This window comes from Bubalus kerabau, chromosome 2 (genome assembly GCF_029407905.1).
Source record: "Bubalus kerabau isolate K-KA32 ecotype Philippines breed swamp buffalo chromosome 2, PCC_UOA_SB_1v2, whole genome shotgun sequence".
In the NCBI taxonomy this organism is placed as follows: Eukaryota; Metazoa; Chordata; class Mammalia; order Artiodactyla; family Bovidae; genus Bubalus; species Bubalus kerabau.
This window is the reverse complement of record NC_073625.1, coordinates 18,308,978-18,332,761: the sequence shown is the minus strand read 5'-3', so window position 1 is coordinate 18,332,761 and position 23,784 is coordinate 18,308,978. Positions and strand designations below refer to the sequence as shown.

Here is a 23,784-nt window from a genome sequence, read left to right as displayed (position 1 = left end):
TAGGAAATAACTTCCAACAATATATGGAAGTTACAAAAGGTGCTGATGTCACGTCATCCTTTCTTCTCATTTTGTTAGGAGTTAAACCTAAAGTTGGAGACTTCATTCAAAAAGTGTTATGGCTAATTTTATGTGTCAGCTTGACCAGGCCATGGGGTGCTCCATTATTAATCATTGCTCTGAGTGAGTCTATGCAGGTGTTTCTGGATGAGATGAAGATTTGAACTGATAGATTAAGTAAATCAGACGATCCTCCTAGAGTGAGTCGCCTCACCCAGTGAAGAGCCTGAGTAGAATCAGGAGCTTCCCTGGTGGTTCAGGAGTAATGAATTCTCCTGCAGTGCAGGAGATGCAGGTTCGATCCCTGGGTTGTGAAGATCCCCTGGAGAAGGAAACGGCAACCCACTCCAGTACTCTTGCCTAGGAAATCCCATGGACAGAGGAGCCTGGTGGGCTACAGTCCATGGGGTCGCAAGAGTCAGACACAGTTAGCAACTAAACCACCACCACCATAATCAAGTTAAGAGCCTGAATAGAACTGAAAGACTTCCGCTGCCCCTCCTCCAAGTAGGGGGGAATGTCTTCTGTCTGCCCGCCTTCAAAGTGGGACATTATTTCTTTCTCTCCTTTAAACTGGAACTGGAACACTGGCTCTTTGGGGACTTGCTGGCATTTGAGATGGACCTATACTGTCAGCTTTCCTGGACCTCCGGTGTACTAACAGCAGGTCTGAGGACTCGTCAGCCTCCACAGCCACACGTGCCAATTCTTCACTGTGAACTTTCTCTCTCCTCGTGTTTATCTAATGCTCCGGAAGGTCTGGTATCTCATCTTTCCCAAGATACAGTTAATCTCTTAAGTGGCTGTAGGCACCTCTAGGGAATCCCAGAGGGGTGATTTATGATGAATACCTGTGACCCCATTACAGGATCCTTCCCCAGAGTTCTGGGTGTTTGGACTTGTTTAGATGTGGTTAACTCCTCACTCTAGCAACTGGTGTTAGATGTCTTCCCAGTAGAACCTGGGATTTTTCTACCTATAAATGCAAAGCAGCTGTGTCGGCTGCCCATCCATTCCATTTCTGGGGATTTCATGATCAATTCGGAGAAGGCAATGGCACCCTACTCCAGTACTCTTGCCTGGAAAATCCCATGGACGGAGGAGCCTGGTAGGCTGCAGTCCATGGGGTCGCTAAGAGTCAGACACGACTGAGCGACTTCACTTTCATGCATTGGAGAAGGAAATGGCAACCCACTCCAGTGTTCTTGCCTGGAGAATCCCAGGGACGGGGAGCCTGGTGGGCTGCCGTCTCTGGGGTCGCACAGAGTCAGACACGACTGAAGCGACTTAGCAGCAGCAGCAGCATGATCAATTAGATGATCCTGCAGAGTCCTGTGACTCTAAACCCTGTGAGAACAACTCAGCCCTTGTGGCTGATTGTGGTAATCGTGCCCACCTTGTCTGTGTGGGTGAAGACCACCACCTGTCCTCTTCTATTCAGGGATCCCCTTATTTCCACTGAAACCAGGGTGCCCAGTTCCATTGTGGCATCTCCCCCTGTTGTCATTGGCTTGTAGAGGGTAGCTGCCATAGGCTTCTCAAGCATGCTGGATACCTCCTTCCCACCAACAAATAACTTCCTAGTGCCTGGGTGAAGGGAGTCCTCAGGTCCTTTTAGAGACTGAGATTAGGTTAGGGGTGGCTGGGTAGGTCGGTCCTAATAGATCTGGTCCAACATTTCCATCTCATTGAGGCTTTGATTTCCTTCTCCTATAAACCAGAGAATTGGGAACATTTTAACCTCACTGACTACTAGACACTGTTGAATCCGGGCTTCAATTAACCAAGCCAGTAGATAGTTTTTTGGATTTTATAACGATTTTACTTTATATTGAAGTGTGGTTGATTTACAGTGTTGCGTTTCAGGTGTACAGCAGAGTGATTCACTTATTCATATACATGTATACTTTTTCAAATTCTTTTCCCATCTAGGTTATTACGTAACGCTGAGCAGAGTTCCCTGTGCTATACAGTAGATCCTTGTTGGTTATCTATTTTAAATACAGCAGTGTGTACATGTCCATCCCAAACTCCCTAACTACCCGTCTGCCCCATCCTTCCCCCCAGTAACTGTTAAGTTCGCTAAGTCTGCGAGTCTGTTTTCTAATCCAATAGGTGGTTAACACTAACCCTGGGCACTGAAGCCAGTTCCTTCGAGCCTAATTCCTGGGGAAGTGTATGGTTGTCAATACGTGCAGTCCAGTCCAGCTTTATATTTCAATTTTCTTGATGTCACTCTCTTCAGATCACAGGCGTTTGTGCTATTCAGAATCCTGTAGCAAATGTGCAGTTTGTCTGAACCCTGTTAGTATTGAACTCTCGTTATGAACATGAAGGCAAGAAAAAGTTGAAGGGCTGGGTCCTGAGTAGAAGAAACATCTGTTTTTAAAGCAGGGACGGGAATGAAATTTTTTTCTCCCCCAGAAGGCTGCATCCTCTGGATGGAGAGTGGGGAGGCGTTGACCCCACTCTTCAGGAAGTTTCAACCGTCTCAGCTTCATTTCCGACTACTCAGGGGACCCCCCCTCTCGTATCTCCGGTCCCTGCTCCTTCACCACCAGCCCTGTCTTGCTGCGGAGACATGGTGGGGTGGAGACTTCTTAGGTTTTATAACTGACGTCTCCTAAGATCAGGCTTGCTCTCAGTCCTCAGTAGCACTTTCTCTCTGACTGCACAAGACAAGACACCCGGTAAATCCTGCTCTGATTTTCCACTTGTGCTTTGAGTTGAGTCACCACAAACTCCAATTTCTTCTTTTCCCTGTGTATGTGCTCTCGGGCCCTCAGAAGCCAGCTGGCCGGGAGGGTTCTTATCATCAACCCCTCACATTTTATGAGCACGGTTATTGCCATGGCAGTCACAGGTCCCATGCATTTTCTTTCTCAATAACTTGCCAACCTGTAGGGCATCCCATGCCTTGTTATAATTTGAGTAACTGTGATGCCGAAGCTGGCCATGGATTATTTGAATTCCATTTTCTCTTAACAAAGAAGTTTTCTGTGAACTTTTCGAATCCCAGAATTCCACCGTACAGCCTTTTTCCTAGGACCACTCCAGGCAACAATTACTGTATCAGTCAGGGTCCTGTGAGAAGACACAGGGTACCTCAAAATAGTTATTTTAAGGAGGCTTTAATAAGGGAGTATTTGCAAAGGGGTAGGTAAGATTTAAGAAAACCGACAGAGGATAATGTCGCCCGGCGGGTTAGTAACTGTGGGGCGCTGATGCCAACCTGGCCTGGGGAGGCAAGGGGAGGAAATGGCTACCGGAAGCTGGAGAGAGACGCTCCCTGAGGAGACTGCCAGGCCGACTGAGGCCTCTGGGCGGCGGCGGCGGCGGAGGCAGCCAGTCAGAGCAGCCAGGAAGGGAGGGCATCAAGGGCAGAAGGAGAGACCGCGCGTCTTCTCTCCTCTGATCTCAGTTGGCTCGGTCCTGCCGGAAGCCAGAAGGCAACCACTGATGCGGTCTCTTCCAGCCAACCACCTGGGGCTCGCAGTGGGCGGAGAAGGCTCGAGAGTAAGTGTAAGAGGACACACGGAAGATCTCCAGCACTCCATTAGTCTAAAGCATCAGGCTGCCTGGCAGAAATCAGTGTTAAAGTTCTCCTGGGTTTATGACACATAAGTGCCATTCTGTGCTATCTGATTTAGTGCGTGTATATAAATGCCAAGGGCTTCCCTGGTAGCTCAGCTGGTAAAGAATCCACCTACAACGCAGGGGGCCTTGGTTTGATTCCTGGGTCGGGAAGATCCCCTGGAGAAGGGATAGGCTACCCACTCTAGTCTTCTTGGGCTTCTCTGGTGGCTCAGAGGGTTAAGAATCTGCCTGCCGTGCAGGAGACCTGGGTTCTATCCCTGGGCTGGGAAGATCCCCTGGAGGAGAAGGGTATGGCAACCCACTCCAGTATTCTGGCCTGGAGAATTCCATGGACAGAGGAGCCTGGTGGGCTACAGTCCGTGGAGTCGCAAAGAGTCAGGCATAACTGAGCGACTAAGCACAGCATAGCACATAAATGTCATGAATCATTTTCTGTTTTAGTTGACATATGTCCCATGAAGAAGTTCTGTAAGAAAGTAGTGTTCCTGTTTCTCAAGAGTTCCAGATAAAGCTTCACTAATTCCACTTTTAATAGAGAAATTATTAATATCCAAAACAAAAATAATTAACCTTTAATTCTTCCAAATAGCAAAACCCCAAAATGGTAATACTGAGTTGGCCAAAAATTTCATTTGAGTTTTTCCAGAACATCTTATGGAAAAACCCAAACAAGTTTTTTGGTCAACCCAATAATATTAATCACAACTAAAGGGAATTACTTTAATTTTGTAACCTGAAATGTTCTCAGTAATGAGGTGATGGGGTTAAAGAGGTAACATTTTAAAGCTATTACGACGCTATGATTGTTAGGCTTTGGGGACTGGATTGAGGCAAGTTTGGTGAAGGAAAAAATTTCCCTCCACCCTTTCTAGGTTCTTCTGGCTGGCATAAGAATTAAGTTGACTTGAGATAATTTAACAGGAGAAAATCAGATTTAATTATGTAGGTATGGAAAATCTGCACAAACATTGGAGAGCCCCAAAACAGTCAGGCAAAATGAGGTGTATATGTCATTCTAGACTAAGGAAGAGGGCTTCCCAGGTGGCTCAGTGGTAAAGAATTCGCCCACAAATGCAGGAGATGCAAGAGAGGCGGGTTTGATTCCTGGGCCGGAAAGATCCCCTGGAGCAGAAAATGGCCGACCTACTCCAGTAATCTTGCCTGGGAAATCCCATGGACAGAGGAGTTTGGAGGGGCTACAGTCCATAGGGTTGCAAAGAGTCAGATACAACCGAGCCACTATGCATGCACAGACCAAGGAAGAAGGCGGCAGGGATCTGAGACTTCAAAGAGAAGGAAGGCAAGTCACAGGAAGATTAAAAAAAAGAACAAATGTCCAGCCAACAAATGTTTGCTGGGCCATGTAGAAACAATGGGACACAGGGAAAAATTTTAACGTGCACAGTGTGCTGGGTTCTTTTCTGTCTGCAGCATCTAATTCCTGTACTTTGGATGGCTCTCTGATCCTCCATCTGAAATTTTCTAGGCAGTTAAAATGGAAGAGGTAAGAGTTGTTCCTGAGCCCCCTGTTTTTTTCCTTTAAAACAATTGGTCCAAAATAATCCTCATGCCAAAGAGACACATTTTGGAATGACAAATTTTGCTTTCCTATAGAAGGAACTCTTCCTTGCTAAGAGGTTGGACAGTGTTTTAAACAAGACAGGGAGTTCTGGAGATGTTGTAGAGTTGGATTGGGGAGATATTCATTTGTGTCCAGGCTGAGTTTAGAGGTACTTCCGAGACCTACAGATAATAATGCAAAAGAGACAGACTATGGGAACCCAGGAGAGAGCTCCAACATGGAGATGTCGATTTGAGTCTTGGGCTTGAATGTGCTTCTGTGACTCAGATAGAGGTGATCCTGATGCTGATTCTCTTCGAAGCATCTTAGTGATGTGACAAAGCAGAAAAATCACGTCGTGTTCAGCTTCTGCTTGGGAGCCAAAAGGGGCTGGAAAACAGGATGTTGTGAGGAGACTGGGACACCCTCACCTGGCTCCCAGTTTTGTCTTGGACTGGTCAAGACAGTGGTTCCTGAACAAATGTAGTTTAGGGGGGCTCCGAGCTGGGTTCAGCGTGACTCATTCTCTGCAGTGACAATGTGGGCGTGGAGACCAGGGAGTTCTGGCCACCTGCCTCCATCCAGGCTGTAATTGGCTGAGGCTTTTTGCCTTTTGTTATGTTCAGTGGTGCTGCACAGCCAGGAAGCTGGTGTGTAACCTGGGAGAGAAGAGAGGGACTCCCCTGCCTTTTCAAGGCTGCTTGTAAAGAACTCAAGCTTTCCTAAATGGACCCCAGGGGAACTCCTCCAGGCTTCATCTGAAATTCACCTTCATTTCTGACTTACTCACTTCTTTCAAACTAGTTCCCATTTCCTGGAGACAGGCAGCGCCTTGCCTGTTTGATGTGTGTTTCATGGGGGCGCCTGTGTGGATTTCTTCAGTTTGTTAGGGCTCTTCTTACTCTCCGCAAGCTGAAGTTCTCTAGCTCTTGGTAATAGCCAGCCTCCACATCTTTTACACTCACCAGTTGTTTAGTAGCCAGTTTATATCAAGCCAACCTCCCAGCACTCCCAGGATAATGGCTACGGGGAAGGGACTGAGAAGAGAGTCCACCTGTAGAACAAACGTCCATCTCAGTGCCGACTAAGAGTCACCAGAAGGTTCGCTTTCTGAGGGCTTTGGGACCTATCTCTCCTTGGACATACACTTTGGTCTCCAAGCTGGTTAGCCAGAAGAGCCTCACGAGCTCTGTTGCTGCTCAGGCATCTGCTTTGTGGTTCTGTGTGCCGTGCACCTTACAGGGGGCTTCCCTGGTGGCTCAGTGGTAAAGAATCCCCTTGTCAAGGCAGGAGATGCAGGTTCAATCCCTAGGTCAGGAAGTTCCCCTGGAGAAGGAAATGGCAACCCACTCCAGTATACTTGCCTGGAAAATCCCATGGACAGAGGAGCCTGGCGGGCTACAGTACATGGGGGTCACAAAGAGTCAGGCATGACTTAGTGACTAAACTACAACCATGCCTTACAGAACTGGAATCTGTGATCTTTCGCTCTGTAGGGCTTGGGTCACCTTGTTTGAGAGTCAAGAGCAGAGCAGACAATAGCCTTATTCCCTAGGACCATGATCAAAAATAGCTTAATAACACCAACAATGGAAAAGCCTTCAGTTGGACAGATTTCCTAAGGAGCTTCTTTTTAAGAGACGGGAGTTCCACAGGATCCTATGGGGCCTGCTCAGAAGAGGCCTTCCCGCATATCCTCTTCTTTAGCTCCTCTCTGAAGTACCTGTTGAGTAGATAACAGTATTTGATGCACATTTCCTGAGTTGTTTGGCAGATGTGAAAAAGCCCTGCCAAACAAAAGATCTTTACTACTTGACCATGAGCACGTGGCCCCAGGCCTCCTGGAGCCTAAGAAGGACTGATAACGTTCACCCCCGTGATACCACCTGTTGTCTCACCATCAGCCGGTCAGAGAACGGTGATCCCATACCCTGTGGATGCCCCGATCCTATCTGCCCTTTAAAGATGCTCTGCTGAAACCCTCGGGTGAGCATGAGGCTTTTCAGGGCATGAGCCACCCTGTCTCCTTACAGGGCCCTGCGATAAACCTTTCTCTGCTCCCAACTCCGATATTTCAGTTTCTTTAGCCTCACTGTGTGTTGGGCACATGAACTTGCGTTAACAAGACGACAGAAAGAAATGAGGGAGTGTGCAATCTGGAACCTTCCTTTCTTAAGCCTCTTCTAGCAAGGTGAGGGGGGTCTTTCCTTCAGGCCTTTCCCCATTTCCCTATGGCTCAGAACGGCTACATTTCTGCCAGTGGAGAGTTACTGTGATGGGCTTTCTAGAGGAGCTCCTGTGGCAACTTTAGTTGTAAGTAGAGCCTCCTGTGTTTTCTTACTCCCCAAATCCATCAACGTTTTCTCTGAGGTGATGGCCAGGAGCATGAAAGAGATGGGTTTTCCTTTGTTGTCAGAAGCTCTGGTTCATGATTCAGTTGAGTTCAGTTCAGTTCAGTCACTCATTCGTGTCCGACTCTTTGCGACCCCATGAATCACAGCACGCCAGGGCTACCTGTCCATCACCATCTCCCGGAGTTCACTCAGACTCACGTCCATCGAGTCAGTGATGCCATCCAGCCATCTCATCCTCTGTCGTCCCCTTCTCCTCCTGCCCCCAATCCCTCCCAGCATCAGAGTCTTTTCCAATGAGTCAACTCTTTACATGAGGTGGCCAAAGTATTGGAGTTTCAGCTTTAGCATCATTCCTTCCAAAGAACACCCAGGACTGATCTCCTTTAGAACGGACTGGTTGGACCTCCTTGCAGTCCAAGGGACTCTCAAGAGTCTTCTCCAACACCACAGTTCAAAAGCATCAATTCTTCGGTGCTCAGCTTTCTTCACAGTCCAACTCTCGCATCCATACATGACTACCGGAAAAACCATAGCCTTGATTAGACGGACCTTTGTTGGCAAAGTAATGTCTCTGCTTTTGAATATGTTATCTAGGTTGGTCATAACTTTTCTTCCAAGGAGTAAGTGTCTTTTAATTTCATGACTGCAATCACCATCTGCCGTGATTTTGGAGCCCAAAAAAATAAAGTCTGACACTGTTTCCACTGTTTCCCCATCTATTTCCCATGAAGTGATGGGACCAGATACCATGATCTTCGTTTTCTGAATGCTGAGCTTTAAGCCAACTTTTTCACTCTCCTCTTTCACTTTCATCAAGAGGCTTTTTAGTTCCTCTTCACTTTCTGCCATAAGAGTGGTGTCATCTGCATATCATGATTAGTCGCTGCTTTTTTAGGTAATACAAGCAGGCTTGACTTTAATAAAATATTTTCATAAATAAACATGGGAATTTACCAAAGGTATAAATTAGGGGCACGACTTATCACAATTTTTCAGTTTTTGTTTTACAAAGTAAGTTTCCCTTGTAATGTCCCCTAAAATAGTTGAATTATTTGAATACAAAGAGTTATTTCAAATTTGATGTGTCTTGTAAAAAACATAAGGAATATACTTTTAAGCCAAAAAATAAACAAAAAATGTGGTCTATTTGTAATTATAAGGGTGTCAGTATTAAAGCAGTAGCTTCATGATTTATGCCCAGTTTTTTGATGTCTAAAACATAAGTTTTATGTTAACTAGCTAACAAGTTGGAGAAGGCAATGGCACCCTACTCCAGTACTCTTGCCTGGAAAATCCCATGGGCGGAGGAGCCTGATAGGCTGCAGTCCATGGGGTCGCAAAGCGACGTACACAACTGAGAGACTTCACTTTCACTTTTCACTTTCATGCATTAGAGAAGGAAATGGCAACCCATTCCAGTGTTCTTGCCTGGAGAATCCCAGAGATGGGAGAGCCTGGTGGGCTGCTGTCTATCAGGTCACACAGAGTTGGACACAACTGAAGTGACTTAGCAGTAGCAGCTAACAAGTTGTAAAGGAAATTACTTTTCCTAGGTTCCTCCAACAATCATAGCTCGAACTGTGGTGTTTTTTTTTTTTTTTTTTCATGAGCAGGCTTAAAGGTCCTATTTCCATTGTGTGATTGACTTCATAGGAAGTAGCTGAAGCCAAGGACTGAGCACATTTGCACTCATCTGTGGTAGATGAGGGGGTTGCCTGTTCATAGCTGATGTCTGTGTGACCATTCATGGAACACGTGGGAAGAACCTAGCTGTGCAAAGACACTTGGAAGGACAAAGATTACAATTGTCTTCCTGGTCTTATGACAGCCGCTTCTGTGCAACTTACTGGGGAATAAGGAAGGTGTTCAAGACCATCCCTATAGAAAAGAAATGCAAAAAAGCAAAATGGCTGTCTGGGGAGGCCTTACAAATAGCTGTGAAAAGAAGAGAAGTGAAAAGCAAAGGAGAAAAGGAAAGATATAAGCATCTGAATGCAGAGTTCCAAAGAATAGCAAGAAGAGATAAGAAAGCCTTCCTCCGTGATCAATGCAAAGAAATAGAGGAAAGCAACAGAATGGGAAAGACTAGAGATCTCTTCAAGAAAATTAGAGATACCAAGGGAACATCTCATGCAAAGATGGGCTTGATAAAGGACAGAAATGGTATAGACCTAACAGAAGCAGAAGATATTAAGAAGAGGTGGCAAGAATACACAGAAGAACTGTACAAAAATGATCTTCATGACCAAGATAATCACGATGGTATGATCACTGACCTAGAGCCAGACATCCTGGAATGTGAAGTCAAGTGGGCCTTAGAAAGCATCACTATGAATAAAGCTAGTGGAGGTGATGGAATTCTAGTTGAGCTATTTCAAATCCTGAAAGATGATGCTGTGAAAGTGCTGCACTCAATATGCCAGTAAATTTGGAAAACTTAGCAGTGGCCACAGGACTGGAAAAGGTCAGTTTTCATTCCAATCCCAAAGAAAGGCAGTGCCAAAGAATGCTCAAACTGCTGCACAATTGCACTCATCTCACACGCTAGTAAAGTAATGCTCAAAATTCTCCAAGCCAGGCTTCAGCAATACGTGAACCATGAACTTCCAGATGTTCAAGCTGGTTTTAGAAAAGGCAGAGGAACCAGAGATCAAATTGCCAACATCCGCTGGATCATTGAAAAAGCAAGAGTTCCAGAAAAACATCTATTTCTGCTTTATTGACTATGCCAAAGCCTTTGACTGTGTGGATCACAATAAACTGTGGAAAATTCTGAAAGAGATGGGAATACCAGACCACCTGATCTGCCTCTTGAGAATTTGTATGCAGGTCAAGAAGCAACATTTGTATGCAGGTCAAGAAGCAACAGTTAGAACTGGACATGGAACAACAGACTGGTTCCAAATAGGAAAACGAGTACAGGTTGTATATTGTCACCCTGCTTATTTAACTTCTATGCAGAGTACATCATAAGAAATGCTTGGCTGGAATCAAGATTGCTGGGAGAAATATCAATAACCTCAGATATGCAGATGACACCACCCTTATGGCAGAAAGTGAAGAGGAACTCAAAAGCCTCTTGATGAAAGTGAAAGAGGAGAGTGAAAAAGTTGGCTTAAAGCTCAGCATTCAGAAAACGAAGATCATGGCATCCAGTCCCATCACTTCATGGGAAATAGATGGGGAAACAGTGGAAACAGTATCAGACTTTATTTTTTTGGGCTCCAAAATCATTGCAGATGGTGATTGCAGCCATGAAATTAAAAGACACTTACTCCTTGGAAGGAAGGTTATGACCAACCTAGATAGCATATTGAAAAGCAGAGACATTACTTTGCCAACAAAGGTCCGTCTAGTCTAGGCTATGGTTTTTCCAGTGGTCATGTATGGATGCGAGAGTTGGGCTGTGAAAAAAGCTGAGCACCGAAGAATTGATGCTTTTGAACTGTGGTGTTGGAGAAGACTCTTGAGAGTCCCTTGGACTGCAAGGAGGTCCAACCAGTTCATTCTAAAGGAGATCAGCCCTGGGTGTTCTTTGGAAGGAATGATGCTAAAGCTGAAACTCCAATACTTTGGCCACCTCATGTGAAGAGTTGACTCATTGGAAGAGACTCTGATGCTGGGAGGGATTGGGGGCAGGAGGAAAATGGGATGACAGAGGATGCGATGGCCTGATGGCATCACCGACTCAATGGATATGGGTTTGAGTGAACTATGGGAGATGGTGATGGACAAGGAGGCCTGGTGTGCTGCGATTCATGGGGTTGCAAGGAGTCGGACACGACTGAGTGACTGAACTGAACTGAGTTTGTGGATGGGCCTACTATTTGGTGAATTGGTAGACATGCCTGGGTCTATTTAGGCTATGTTCACACAGTCATGTGACTTGATGTATAGAGGGTCTGTTGCTCTGAGTTGCTGTCAGAATACCTTTTGTCCTGTGTCACAGGACAGGCCCCCATGAGAAGACTCCCACCTAACGTATGCCCCTTAGAAATGACCTCATCTCCCACATGAAAGGAGACATTTTATATTTGTCCTGGAATTCCCTTTAGAGTCCTATAAAAACTCTGAAAGGAGTCCAACAGTCATGGAAACCTCTTCTCTTGAGAAGTTTTGCTTATGATAAGGGGTTATGTAGGGCAACAAGTTGAGGAGCCATTGCTTATATGGAAAAAAAACCTAGTCTGATGTATTGAGGAAGAAGAGAATTATAAAGAGTGTTGAGTAAGGTTAAAAAAAAAGCACATGGTGTACTCAATACTGGAAGAAGAAATAGAATAAATAACATGCGAGAACACTGTGCATTTCTCACAATGATAGTGAAATGAAATGCTGCTGATGATAATGAAATATTGATAGGCAGTGTAATGATATAGGTGAAGTTGTTGGTGGGGTTTAAATATTTGCAACTGTGCGTGTATGTGAATGTGTGTGCATGTGTGTCTGTGTGTGTGTGTGTGATTGTGCATGGTGAGTGGGGTGGGTAGAGTTTGAGGCAACAGGTTAAAAAAAAAAAGCCACTGGATTTTCTCCCTGGGGAACTTTGCCGATGTGTTTGAAGAATTGATTTATTTTTCCCTTCTCAGTGGTGGTATCCAGTTTTCTTTAAACATGATTCAATTTCTACCTGCTGTTCTTATACAGAATTAAGGTTTCATTCCTGATCTTAGTGGTTGGATAAATGTGCTGTTAATCCTGCTGTTTTATAGAGTCAGGCCCACCAGTAGCCCCTAACAGCTTTTATCCCTAACTGCTCCTTTGATGTCTTGAACTCACAGAGTGCTGTGTGTGTTCAGGTCTCACATTCTGCAATGCGGTGATATCTGGTCAGTTACTGAGGGAGAGAGTTGTTATCTGTCCCCACCAGGTCAGTGACCCCTTCAGTAGGTCCTTTGCCTAGAGCTGGGAATGCCCATCAAATAAAACTAGCTTCCATAAATCGGAGCAGAAACTTTATTCATTGATCAGGGGATAGAGAAGGGAGAGTTGGTGTTCTAAAAACACCTTCCCTCTGAAGGGAGGGCAGTAAGGGAATTTTAAGGTTTAGGGGGATGACACATCAGTAAAGCTCTAGGAAAGTGGTGAAGATTTCCAGGGGCAGCTGGGCCCATGCAGTCTTCCAAGCTTCTTTGCACATGGCACTAATTTTGACGCTTTCTAACTGCTCTGTGATGGGATGATCAGTAAGTGAATTCTCCTAATATGTTAATTACCTAGTTATTTACATTCTTTCCACAAGAATAATATCTTAGCACAATCAGAATGCACACTTCATCCTAAAAAGCTGGAAGGGATGTTGTTGGCCATGGGTTCCGTCCAGTGCTAATGCTAGGTGTCTCTTTTATGCTATTTACTCTGATTCTTTGGACAAGTGGTTTAAGGCAGAGATGTGAGGCTGGTTAATTCAACTTGGAGGTGTTGAAGGAACCCATTCTGTAAAAGTTAGCCTATAGCTACTGAATCAGGGGCCTGAATCCACCTAAGAGGTGAGATTCTCTAAGACAAAGCAGACTGAAAATGTGGGAGGGGAACAGATTTGGGGACTGATTTTTTTTGGCTGTTGTACATAAGAGGATTTTACTTCTGGAGTCCAATTTCTTTCTCAGCACTCACTCTGAGGGGATTCATATTGTCGAAATTTGGTGCATGTTTGTATTGCTGCTGAAGGGTCTGGGGATTAAAAAATGTCCGTTTTGTTCCTTGTTTCCTTCTGGGGAACTGTTACAACACAGCCTGGCAGCATTTGAGATGGAAACAGGTAGGAAGTGAGTTTAGGCTTAGGGTGCAGTTGGGCATTGAAGTTAATTCAGTAAATGTTCCGTTTCGGCCATTTCAGAGCCTTTAGGTACAAAAATCCTCTCCATGTGAACCCAAGGAAGATAAAGAGCAGTGATAGGTGTGAACTGAGTTGCTCATGGAAGTGGAAGCAAAACTACTCTGGTGCACTGCCGGCTTTCTTCCTTGAGAGAGAGTGTGAGCCGTGTTCCCAGTTCATTGTGAATGTGGTTGTTCCAGGACAGTAAAGGCAGCATGTGTGAGTTACTGGCCGTGGTGAAAAGGGAAGGCTTATCCATTATTATTTGTGCTTATTGTGAAGGGACTTTCTCTGCCATGATTCCTGCTTTCAGGGGGTGATAAATATGCCAGAGGTCACTGATCTTGTGCCACTAGTTTCCTTGTCCTGCATCCTGTAAGATATTCCCATCAGGCACTGCACTCCTTGGCTTCCTCTAGTAGGTCTCCCAGCTCTGGGCTCCCCCAGTTCTCTGATTTCTCATGTTAAGTCAGCAGCTGGTTGAGTCAGGTCAGACCTGTGCTGGGGCCATCAGGCATTGTGGGGAGGTGATTATTAAACTTGATAATTTGATACCTGCATCAGGAGACTTTGCTGGAAAATCCTGCACGTCCAGGTGAAGACTCCTGCTCTACCTTTTACGTCTGACATTCTTTCTTCCACCTGGAGACACAGGGGCGTGATAGGCTGTGACTTTTGTCCTCAAAACAAGGCATGAGGACTTTCATTGCCAAAAGTGAATTTATCCAAGTTGCAAGAAGAGAAAGGAACAGAAGAACGAAGTATATTCTAAGTTTCTTCTGTCTTTTGCTCTTTGAGAACGTGACCCAAATAAGAAAAGTTATAATTTTATCTCATCATTCTCATCAATTTGGATGTAAAAGGGCATCAGGTAGCTTCAATCCTGGGTTAGAGGAAGCAGTTCTCATACTTGGGGCTTGTTGGTGGACAAACTTGTCAGCTGATCCTTCCTAAAATAGGTGGGTGAAGGTCTACACCATTTAGATAGTTGAATGAAAGGAAACACCCCCTACCAATGGTGGTCTGAGAAAGCAGATCTTGTGATACTTGATTATTATATAATGATTTGAGTGGATATTAATCATTTGAGTAGTAGATTCTGACTGATATCTGTCTTTTGGAATTCTGAATTTTTCCATCACATGTTATATTTGTATTTGTTTAAAATGTGCCAAAGGAAAGGGGATGCTCCCTGATCTTTGGTCAAGAAAGCCCCCAAACATTTATTGCATTATTTTTCTTTATCAAAACTTTCCACTCCAGTACTCTTGCCTGGAAAATCCCATGGACGGAGGAGCCTGGTAGGCTGCAGTCCATGGGGTCGCTAAGAGTCAGACACGACTGAGCGACTTCACTTTCACTTTTCACTTTCCTGCATTGGAGAAGGAAATGGCAAGCCACTCCAGTGTTCTTGCCTTGGAGAATCCCAGGGACAGTGGAGCCTGGTGGGCTGCCATCTATGGGGTCGCACAGAGTCGGAAACGACTGAAGCGACTTAGCAGTAGCAGCAGCAGCAAGCTTGTCTGTAGTCAAATTAATCTTTTCCATGTGACTTCTGGATTTTGTATTATTTTTAGAAAGATCTCCTCTTTGATGTATCTATGTATGTCTGTGTGCATTTATGCATTGTAAGTATATATATATAAATATACATTCATACTCATATTTATCATCTACATTCATTTTGTTCTTTGGTTTAGCTTATATTTATTATGAGGAATATTCTCAAATTATGCCTAGCTGCATTGTCTAATATAGTGCTCCGAAAATGTATGCGAGGAGTACAAGTTTGTAGAGTTTTTTTGGCAGTGACATGGAGAATGGGTTGGAGGGATGCAGATGGGACATGAATGGGGACAGAAGAATCAATTCAGGCTGTAGTGATCATCACAACACAGAAGGCAGGAGAGCCAGAAACACGGTCAAGTCCAGAAGGGGTTTCTGGTCTGGGAGGTGGAAGTGGTAATTAGCAGTGACTGTTGCCCTGTTGGATGAAAAGCTCTCCTTTGCACTGTTTACGCGGCGTGTCTCTGCAATTTCCACATTAGCCACTGGGTGGCGCGCTCAATCCACAGAAACACTCCTATCGGCTCCTCAGAAGTTTCTATCGCTGTTGACAAATGGAAGATCAGTAGTAGAAGCCAAGACTGGCTGCTCTGTAGAAATGAGAGGTTAGATACTTAAACCAACAAAATTATTCTTTAATTGAATAATCCGTTTGACCATTGACTGCTTGCTATGTGTCTTACAAAAGCTTATTGCTTTTTAATTCCCTCTTCCTCCAGGATGCTGAATTTGAGAAAGCAATCAAGAAACATTAGTTCAGACAGCCACAATCACATAGGATCACATCCTGTTCCTTAACCAGATAGGGTTGCTTCTTATTCCCAGACCTCTCTAATGTGTTCCATAGTCCTCCCCGTGGGCTGAATTGGGTTCCCTCCCCACCCCCAATATGACTGTATTTGGAGATATGACTTATAGGAGGTAATTAAGGTTAAATGAAGTTGTAAGGGTATGGGTACTAGTCCTGTGTGACTGATGCCCTTAAGAGGATTTAACATTTCAGGATTATATTAATGATAAGTACTGGGGAGTTGAAGAAACCCTAAGACAGAAGAATTGTAGACTATTTTTCTCATTTTCCCCAACTGTTTTAAACAAGACAAAAATCCCTAAAACTTGTCATATGTATTATTATATGGCATATGTAAAAGTTTTTATGTAGGAAATGATCAGATGTCCAATTGCACAGAGCCAGAGGAAAGCTGATAATCTGTGGCAAAACTTCTAGAATCTCTCCTGCAATTTTCCCATTTGCTCAAATTCCTTAACTGGGGACAAGGCCTTTGACTCTGCAGTTTGGAATGAGACTTAAAGGTGCATGTCCCCAGAAAGTTCAAGTATTGTCTTATACATGTGTTGTATAAGAGACAATACTTGAACTTTCTGGGGACATGTATACCTGTGGCAGATTCATTTTGATATTTGGCAAAACTAATACAATTATGTAAAGTTTAAAAATATAATAAAATTAAAAAAAAAAGTATTATCTTATATTCCTCCCCAGGTGTGAACCATGGATGCCTTTACATGTAGCTGCTTCAAGGATAGTAGAGTGTTTGGTGGTCCTAAAGAAAAGGAGAAAGGTGGGAACTTCCCTGGCTGTCCAGTGGTTAAGGCTTCAAGTTTCCAATGCAGGGCGTGCGGGTTCGATCCCTGCTCAGGGAACTGAGATCCCATATGCTGCACAGTGTGGCCAAAAAATTAAAGAAAAGAAAAGGGGAAAGGCGAGAAAAGGTTTGGAGAAACAGAGCGATAAGGAGGCAAATTATTTTGTTTGGAAATAGCAAGGCTCTGATCTGCCAGTTAAAAAGCAGAGACATTACTTTGCCAATGAAGGTCCGTCTAGTCAAGGCTATGGTTTTTCCAGTGGTCATGTATGGATGTGAGAGTTGGACTGTGAAGAAAGCTGAGTGCTGAAGAATTAATGCTTTTGAACTGTGGTGTTGGAAAAGACTCTTGAGAGTCCCTTGGACTGCAAGGAGATCCAACCAGTCCATCCTAAAGGAGATCCATCCTGAATATTCATTGGAAGGACTGATGCTGAAGCTGAAGCTCCAATACTTTGGCTACCTGATGGGAAGAATGGACTCATTTGAAAAGATCCTGATGCAGGGAAAGATCGAAGGTGGGAAGAGAAGGGCACGACACAGGATGAGATGGTTGGATGGCATCACCTACTCAATGGACATGAGTTTGAGCAAGCTCCAGGAGTTGGTGATGGACAGGGAGGCCTGTTGTGCTGCAGTGCATGGGGTCACAGAGAGTCGGACACAACTGAGTGACTGAACTGAACTGAACTGATCTGCCAGTTAGCCTCCAGGTTTGTTATTTTTTTGTTCACTCACAGAAGGGATGCACTTATAACATTTAAATTCTCCAGACTTCACTTTGAATCAGAATCTGAGGTCCACTGCTGACACTTAGGCCTTTGGGCAAGGTGCTGTCTAATGCCTTTTCCTGATGTATAAAACAAAGCTAATGCCTACCCATGGAGGTGTCTGGAGACAAAAATGAGGTGATGCCTATGAAGCCGCTAGCCTTGTGTGGCGCAAAACTGGGGCTTAGGATTGTTTGGTGAGGGGTTCTCATCAGAGTTAAGAGTATGGCCTTTGGGGTCAGACCTTTTGGTCTAAATCCAACTTGGCCTCTTCCTCGCTAGGGAATTTGAACACTTCGCCTTACAAGTTTCCTCATCTTGTAAGATGAGCCTGTATGCTCATCTGCATTGACTGAGCACGCATGCGCAAGCTGAAGGTTGGATTCCCCTCCTTTTTGTGAGAGTAAGACCACTTGCCTCAAGCTCTGTGCATAGTGAGGGCTCCTTAGCAGGAGATCCATGACCAGCAACTGACCCTGTCCCCCCGTTAGGCTCAGTCACTGCACATGGGCCCGGGGGGAACATGCGGGGCAGCTGCTTCTGCTCAGGCCTCTCTCTCTTTTTTAGGTCTGCTGGGGATAAATGCTTCCAGTTTTAGTTTGAAAATGGGTCCAGCCAATTTTCACTTTCAAAAAGTATTTTTACTTTATATATAGGGGTTTCCCTGGTGGCTCAGCAGTGAAAAGAATCCGCCTGCAATGCAGGAGACACAGGTGACCCGGGTTCAGTCCCTGGGTCTGGAAGATTCCCCTGGGGAAGGGCATGGCCACCCACTCCAGTATCCTTGCCTGAGAATTCCATGGACAGAGGAGCCTGGTGGGCTACGGTCCATAGGGTCTCAAAGAATCACAAAGAGTGGACATGACTGAGTCAGCTGAGCATACATGCTCACACTATGTATAGAATTTTAGGCTAAAATACTTTGAAGATATTAGTTCATCATCTTCTGGCTTTCATTATTTCTTTTGAAAAGTTATCCTCTGTCTTAATGTCATACCATTTATCCTTTAAAAGTAATCTTTTTCTTTTTTTTAAAAAAATTTCTCTTTATTTATTTATTTATTTTAGCACTTTTAGCTCTGTAAATAAATCTTACTCTGATGTACCTAGGATTTTCTTTGTTTTTCCTGCTTTGGGTTTGAATCTGTGAATTGTGTATTTCATTATCTTGGGAAAAATTGTATCGTTATTACTCCAAATATGGCTTTGTCCTCATTCTCTATTTCTTCTTCTAGGAGCCTGATTACATATGTTGCATATTTTTATTATATTCTGTTGGTCTCAAACTCTTTGCATTTTCCATGATTCACTCCAGATATTTTCTTTAAAAAAAAAAGACATTTTGGGGGGAGCAGTTTTAGGGTCATAGCAAAATCGAGTGAAAGGTACAGAGATTTCTTATGTACTCCCTACCCCTGTGCATGCTTAGCCTCCATCGTTATCAACATCTCCTGCCAGAGGGATTACATTTGTTACAATTGATGAGCCTGCCTTAACTAAGCATAACCCTCTGAAGTCCATAGGTGACTCTTGGGGCTGTGGGTTTGGATAAATGTATTACGACATGTATCCATCATTATAATATCATGCAGAGTGTTTTTACTGCACCCCCATCCTCTGTGTTCCATTTATTCATTCTTCCCCCCTGCCACCCCTATCCCACCCCCTGGCAACCATCTATCTTTTTACTATCTCCATAATTTTTGCCTTTTCTAGAATGTCATACGGAGAAGGCAATGGCACCCCACTCCAGTACTCTTGCCTGGAAAATCCCAAGGATGGAGGAGCCTGGTAGGCTGCAGTCCATGGGGTTGCTAAGAGTTGGATACGACTGAGCGACTTCACTTTGACTTTTCACTTTCATGCGTTGGAGAAGGAAATAGCAACCCACTCCAGTGTTCTTGCCTGGAGAATCCCAGGGACAGGGAGCCTGGTGGGCTGCCGTCTCTGGGATCGCACAGAGTCGGACATGACTGAAGCGACTTAGCAGCAGCAGCAGCAGCAGAATGTCATATGGTTGGAATTGTACAGAAGGTAGGCCTTTTCATATTGGCTTTATTCACTTAGTAATAAACATTTAACTTTCCTCCATGTCTTTTCATGGCTTGATAGCTCATTTCTTTTTAGCACTGAACAATATTTCACAGTTTATCTATTTTCTCACGTAGTGGAGATCATTGGTTGCTTCCAAATTTTGACAATTATGGATAGAGCTGCTATAAACATCCATGTGTAGGTTTTTATGTGGGCATAAGTTTTCAGCTTCTTTGGGTAAATACCAAGAAGTGCAATTGCTGGATTGTATGATAAGAGTGCATTTAGTTTTGTAAGAAACTGCCAAGCCATCTTCCTCAGTGGCTGTGCTGTTTTGCGTTCCCACCAGCAATGAAGCAGTGTCTGTTGTTCTACATTCTCACTAGCCTTAGAAGTTGTCAGTTTTCCAGATTTTGACCATTCTTAATAGGGCTTCCCCAGAGAAGGCAATGGCACCCCACTCCAGTACTCTTGCCTGGAAAATCCCATGGACGGAGGAGCCTGGTAGGCTGTAGTCCATGGGGTCGCTAAGAGTCGGACACGACTGAGCGACTTCACTTTCACTTTTCACTTTCCTGCATTGGAGAAGGAAATGGCAACCCACTCCAGTGTTCTTGCCTGGGGAATCCGAGGGACGGGGGAGCCCGGTGGGCTGCCGTCCATTGGGTCACACAGTCAGACACGACTGAAGCCACTTAGCAGCAGCGATAGGGCTTCCCAGGTAGCGCTAGTGGTAAAGAACCCTCCTGCCAATGTAGGAGACATGAGAGAAGATGATTTGATCCCTGGGTCAGGAAGGTCCCCTGGAGGAGGAAATGGCAACCTGCTCCTGTATTCTCACCTGGAAAATTCCATGGACAAATGAGCCTGGTGGGCTACAGTCCATGGGGTCTCAAAGAGTCAAATACAACTGAGCACACACGAGGGATGTTGTGTTTCATTTCACATCAAATATTTCATTGTTGCTTTAATTTGTGTTTCCTTGTGTCATATGTTGGGAGTATCTTTTCACACGCTTATTTGCCATGTGTATATCTTATTTAGTGAGGTAGCTCTTAAGACCTTTGGTCAATTTTTCAGTCAAGTTGTTTTCTTATTGTTAAACTCCAAGGAGCCGTGGCTGCGCGGGCACAGGAGGGCCTAGAGGAGCTATCCCACTTTGAAGGTCAGGAAGGGCGACAGTGAGGAGATACCCCTTGTCCAAGGTAAGGAGCAATGGCTGCGCTTTGCTGGAGCAGCCGTGAAGAGATACCCCACGCCTAAGGTAAGAGAAACCCAAGTAAGACGGTAGGTGTTGCAAGAGGGCATCAGAGGGCAAACATACTGAAACCATACTCACAGAAAACTAGTCAATCTAATCACACTAGGACCACAGACTTGTCTAACTCAATGAAACTAAGCCATGCCCATGGGGCAACCCAAGACAGGCGGGTCATGGTGGAGAGATCTGACAGAATGTGGTCCACTGGAGAAGGGAATGGCAAACCACTTCAGTTTTCTTGCCTTGAGAACCCCATGAACAGTATGAAAAGGCAAAATGATAGGATACTGAAAGAGAAACTCCCCAGGTCAGTAGGTGCCCAGTATGCTACTGGAGATCAGTGGAGAAATAACTCCAGAAAGAATGAAGGGATGAAGCCAAAGCAAAAAGAATACCCATCTGTGGATGTGACTGGTGATAGAAGCAAAGTCCAATGCTGTAAAGAGGTTCCTATGTAAAAGGTTGCATAGGAAAAAGGTAAAATATTGCATAGGAACCTGGAATGTCAGGTCCATGAATCAAGGCAAATTGGAAGTGGTCAAACAAGAGATGGCAAGGGTGAATGTCGACATTCTAGGAATCAGCGAACTGAAATGGACTGGAATGGATGAATTTAACTCAGATGACCATTATATCTACTACTGTGGGCAGGAATCCCTCAGAAGAAATGGAGTAGCCATCATGGTCAACAAAAGAGTCCGAAATGCAGTACTTGGATGCAATCTCAAAAATGACAGAATGCTCTCTGTTTGTTTCCAAGGCAAACCATTCAATATAACAGTAATCCAAGTCTATGCCCCAACCAGTAATGCTGAAGAAGCTGAAGTTGAACGGTTCTATGAAGACCTACAGGACTTTTTTTTTTTTTAATTTAATTTAATTTTATTTTATTTTTAAACTTTACATAATTGTATTAGTTTTGCCAAACATCAAAATGAATCCGCCACAGGTATACATGTGTTCCCCATCCTGAACCCTCCTCCCTCCTCCCTCCCCATTCCATCCCTCTGGGTCGTCCCAGTGCACCAGCCCCAAGCATCCAGTATCGTGTATCGAACCTGGACTGACAACTCGTTTCATACATGATATTTTACATGTTTCAATGCCATTCTCCCAAATCTTCCCACCCTCTCCCTCTCTCACAGAGTCCATAAGACTGTCCTATACATCACCTTTTAGAACTAACAACCAAAAAAGATGTCCTTTTCATTATAGGTGACTGGAATGCAAAAGTAGGAAGTCAAGAAACACCTGGAGTAACAGGAAAATTTGGCCTTGGAGTACGGAATGAAGCAGGGCAATGATTAATAGAGTTTTGCCAAGAAAATGCACTGGTCATAACAAACACACTCTTCCAACAACACAAGAGACGACTCTATACATGGACATCACCAGATGGTCAACACTGAAATCAGATTGATTATATTCTTTATAGCCAAAAATGGAGATGCTCTATACAGTCAGCAAAAACAAGACCAGGAGCTGACTATGGCTCAGACCATGAACTCCTTATTGCCAAATTCAGACTTAAATTGAAGAAAGTAGGGAAAACCACTAGACCATTCAGGTATGACCTAAATCAAATCCCTTATGATTATACAGTAGAAGTGAGGAATAGATTTAAGGGCCTAGATCTGATAGATAGAGTGCCTGATGAACTATGGACTGAGGTTCGTGACATTGTACAGGAGACAGGGATCAAGACCATCCCCATGGGAAAGAAATGCAAAAAAGCAGAATGGCTGTCTGGGGAGGCCTTACAAATAGCTGTGAAAAGAAGAGAAGTGAAAAGCAAAGGAGAAAAGGAAAGATATAAACATCTAAATGCAGAGTTCCAAAGAATAGCAAGAAGAGATAAAGCCTTCTTCAGTGATCAATGCAAAGAAATAGAGGAAAACAACAGAATGGGAAAGACTAGAGATCTCTTCAAGAAAATGAGAGATACCAAAGGAACATTTCATGCAAAGATGGACTCGATAAAGGACAGAAATGGTATGGACCTAACAGAAGCAGAAGATATTAAGAAGAGATGGTAAGAATACACAGAAGAACTGTACAAAAAAGATCTTCATGACCCAGATAATCACGATGGTGTGATCACTGACCTAGAGCCAGACATCCTGGAATGTGAAGTCAAGTGGGCCTTAGAAAGCATCACTACGAACAAAGCTAGTGGAGGTGATGGAATTCCAGTTGAGCTATTCCAAATCCTGAAAGATGATGCTGTGAAAGTGCTGCACTCAATATGCCAGCAAATTTGGAAAACTCAGCAGTGGCCACAGGACTGGAAAAGGTCAGTTTTCATTCCAATCCCAAAGAAAGGCAATGCCAAAGAATGCTCAAACTACTGCACAATTGCACTCATCTCATACGCTAGTAAAGTAATGTTCAAAATTCTCCAAGCCAGGCTTCAACAATATGTGAACCGTGAACTTCCTGATGTTCAAGCTGGTTTTAGAAAAGGCAGAGGAACCAGAAATCAAATTGCCAACATCCACTGGATCATGGAAAAAGCAAGAGAGTTCCAGAAAAACATCTATTTCTGCTTTATTGACTATGCCAAAGCCTTTGACTGTGTGGATCACAATAAACTGTGGAAAATTCTGAAAGAGATGGGAATACCAGACCACCTGATCTGCCTCTTGAGAAATTTGTATGCAGGTCAGGAAGCAACAGTTAGAACTGGACATGGAACAACAGACTGGTTCCAAATAGGAAAAGGAGTTCGTCAAGGCTGTATATTGTCACCCTGTTTATTTAACTTCTATGCAGAGTACATCATGAGAAATGCTGGACTGGAAGAAACACAAGCTGGCATCAAGATTGCCGGGAGAAATATTAATAACCTCAGATATGCAGATGACACCACCCTTCTGGCAGAAAGTGAAGAAGACCTAAAGAGCCTCTTGATGAAAGTGAAAGAGGAGAGTGAAAAAGTTGGCTTAATGCTCAACATTCAGAAAATGAAGATCATGGCGTCTAGTCCCATCACTTCATGGGAAATAGATGGGGAAACAGTGGAAACAGTGTCAGACTTTATTTTTCTGGGCTCCAAAATCACTGCAGATGGCAATTGCAGTCATGAAATTAAAAGACACTTACTCCTTGGAAGAAAAGTTATGACCAACCTAGATAGCATATTGAAAAGCAGAGACA

General features: G+C 44.2%; 1 long non-coding RNA gene across 6 annotated transcripts in view; it reads left to right on the top strand.

The window, feature by feature from the left end:
- LOC129643061 (uncharacterized) overlaps window positions 1-23,784 on the top strand; it is a 46,625-nt gene that overhangs the window by 7,069 nt on the left and 15,772 nt on the right. For 3 of the 6 annotated variants that reach the window (XR_008710049.1, XR_008710048.1, XR_008710047.1), the window contains one exon: window positions 20,479-20,572. The exons of the other annotated variants lie outside the window; for them this stretch is intronic. This is a non-coding gene — a long non-coding RNA (uncharacterized LOC129643061). The remainder of the gene's footprint in view (window positions 1-20,478; window positions 20,573-23,784) is intronic. 6 annotated transcript variants of the gene reach the window in all.